This window comes from Dioscorea cayenensis, chromosome 9 (assembly GCF_009730915.1).
Source record: "Dioscorea cayenensis subsp. rotundata cultivar TDr96_F1 chromosome 9, TDr96_F1_v2_PseudoChromosome.rev07_lg8_w22 25.fasta, whole genome shotgun sequence".
Classification (NCBI taxonomy): Eukaryota; Viridiplantae; Streptophyta; class Magnoliopsida; order Dioscoreales; family Dioscoreaceae; genus Dioscorea; species Dioscorea cayenensis.
This window is the reverse complement of record NC_052479.1, coordinates 6,773,212-6,776,420: the sequence shown is the minus strand read 5'-3', so window position 1 is coordinate 6,776,420 and position 3,209 is coordinate 6,773,212. Positions and strand designations below refer to the sequence as shown.

At 40.9% G+C, this 3,209-nt stretch overlaps 1 non-coding gene across 1 annotated transcript; it reads left to right on the top strand.

Moving 5' to 3' along the window:
- Nucleotides 1–2,431: 2,431 nt before the first annotated feature.
- Nucleotides 2,432–2,538, top strand: LOC120269761. The gene has a single exon (XR_005539397.1). It is a non-coding gene; the product is annotated as a small nucleolar RNA R71 (small nucleolar RNA).
- Nucleotides 2,539–3,209: the final 671 nt, after the last annotated feature.

The window sequence follows — 3,209 nt, the reverse complement described above, 5'->3', positions numbered from 1 at the left end:
GTGAGGCTCTAAAAACTTGGTTTAAAGTCTTGGTTGCTTCTCCAAACACATGGCCATGGTTACAAAATGATCTAAAATCATCTCCAATATGAAATAATGGTTCAAAGTTTCAATCTAACACATCAAATTATAGCCCACACAAGTACAATTTCACAATAAAATCAAGTAAACAACCACATGGACAATGATCATGATAAATAAAACAATGAGAGCAAGGACTTATTCACATTAGCAACTCTAAGAAAATACGAAAAAAAATGACAAGAACATGAACACAAAGAACACACAAACATAAAAATAAACCACCAAATGCTTGGGTTGCCTCCCAAGAAGCGCTTGTTTAACGTCATGAGCCTGACGTATCTTTTCACTTACCTTACGGGGGTTCGAATAATTTGAAATTTCCCCGGTCATCTTTGAATTGTTGGTGCTTCTTCCTGGTAAATTCAAAGACATCAATGAATGAATTTCACGCTTTTCATGAACAAAGGGAGGTGAAGATTGTACCTTCTTTTCTTGAGGTGTTTGATGAGAATGAGTACTACCTTTCTTCTTCTTTCCCCGAACCTCCCTCCAAATCTTTTTCAACATTGAATCTTTCTTTTCTTTTTCTTTGGAATTGGTGCACATAACCTTCTCCATTGGCCACTTCAAATTGGAACTTGGAAGAGGAGAGTGAGGTTCTTCTTGATCTTCATTTTCTAGCTCTCCCAAGTACTCATCCAATGGGTTTAATGATAGTACTTCCTGCACATAATCAGAAATTAAAAGTTCAGTTTCATCAACAAAATAAAGCATGTCATCATGGTCTAAAGAATGTTTCATGGCCACCGGTAGAGTGTACACTGCTTCTTCCTCACCAACTCTTAATGTTAATTTTCCTCCTTTAAGGTCAATTAGTTCACTGGAGGTAGTGAGGAATGGCTGACCAAGAATCAACGGTGTCTCCACATCTTCATCAATATCCATGATGACAAAATCCACAGGGAACACAAATTTGTCCACCCGGACAATCACATCTTCTACAATTCCACGAGGCTTCCTTGTTGATCGATCCGCCAATTGTAAAATCAAAGACAACACGTACATGGCGTAGGGCTTAACATTAATGCTTGCCCCCGACTCCGCTAAGGCATTTTCTTGAACTCCACCCTCAAGTACACATGGGATTATGAAGCTTCCCAGATCTTTCAATTTTTGTGGGAGCTTCTTCTCAAAAATGGCTGAGCAATTTCCGGTGAGTGCAACTGTGCCCTCTTCTTCCAATTTTCTCTTGTTTGTTAGCAATTCCTTCAAAAACATGGCATACTTGGGCATTTGAGTTTAAGCTTCCACAATCGGGATGTTTATGTGGAGTTGCTTGATGATTTTGACAATTTTTCTTAATTGAGCATCCTCCTTATTTTGCTTCAATCTAGCCGGATAGGGAATTGGAGGTTTGTATTCAGACGCCTTTGATGAACCCTTTTGTGGACTTTCCTTTTCTTCACTCTGCTTGCTTTTCTCGATAACTTTCTCCACTATGTTAGGGTCTTCTACTTCGGTTACCCTAGTCTCCTTGACACTTGGGTCAACTCCAACCTTTGTCTCAACCTGTTTCCCATTTCTAAGGGCAATGGCCTTCAAGTGCTCTCTTGGATTCTCCTCAGTGTTGCTAGGAAGACTGCCTAAAGGTCGCTTAGAATTTGCTTTAGCAAGCTGCCCCACTTGGTGTTCAAGTGATTATACAGAAGCTTGAAGATTTCTCAAAATGGAGCCTATCTCATTAAACTGCCCGGTATGTTGAGCAAGCTGAGCATTCACCTTACTGAACTGAGAATCCATACTGCTGGTTATGCTATTAAACCTTGATTCAGTGTTGATCATGAACTTGGCAAGCACATCTTTAGTAGTGAACCTCTTCTCTAGCACTGGTTGTTGTATTTGGGGACCTTGTGGAGGTGGTGCAACTTTTTGTTGTTGCCCCTAATTCCATGAAAAGTTTGGGTGGTATTTCCACCCCGGATTATAAGTCGAGCTGTAAGGATTCCCTTGTGGCCTTTGTCCCCCAATATAATCAACATTCTCTATTGGGGCGATGTAGGGACTAGCAATAGGACATTGGGCGACTCCATGCGCTCCACCACAAGTGCTACAACTCATCACCGACTCTAACTTCGAGCTACTACCCATATGCATGTCTAGCTTCCGAGACAATACATCCACCTTTACGGCAAGAGCATCATTAGCACTTACTTCATAAATTCCGACCTCTTTTTGTGGTGCACCTCTTGAGGCCCAATGAGACTCATTGCTTGCCATTGATTCAAGGAGTTGCTCGGCCTCATCGGGGTACTTGTTACTAAGAGATCCACCCGCTGCGGCATCGATTAATTGACGAGTTGCATAATTCAGCCCGTTGTAGATGATCTGAACCCGCATCCAAGAAGCAAAGCCGTGATGGGGGCATCTTCAAAGGAGATCCTTAAATCTTTCATAAGCTTCAAATAGAGTCTCCGATTCTCCTTATTTCAAGGCTGAAATTCCTTGCCTTAGCTTCGCCGCTTTGCTTGGAAGAAAATACCTTCCCAAAAAATTTTCAACCATATCTTTCCATGTCTTGATCGATCCCGGTGATAAGGATGTGAGCCACCGATATGCCCCATCTCTCAAACTAAATGGGAAGAGTCGAAGCCGGATCGCATCATCTGTCACTCCATTTATCTTGAAAGTGGAACAAAACTGGAGAAAACGGGCAAAATGATCATGAGCATCCTCATTAGCAAGACCATTAAATTGGACTGAGTTTTGGACCATGCCGATGGTGCTTGCCTTGATCTCAAAATTATTTGTGGTGATGGATGGTGCTTGCACACTAAATTCTTCGCCCATGAATTGCGGCCTTTCGTATTTGGATAAAGTACGTCTTTCTTCAACCATGATTACAGATTTTGTGTCCTAAATTTCGATGTTTTTTTCACTAGTGCTTCCACCCACTTCTCTAAGTCTTCGACGCAAGGTCTTCTCGATTTCAATGTCTTGTGCAACTAGATTTGATGGATTTGCTTGTGTCATGCACAGTACCTTGCAAAATCAATAAGCTAGAAGTTTCTTAGAATTCCTTAATAAAATAAAAGAAGAAATAAAATAAAAGAAAAAAAAATGGTTAGAGAAATAAGCTAGAAGTTTCTTAGAATTCCTTAATGTCCCCCACAACGGTGCCAAAACAC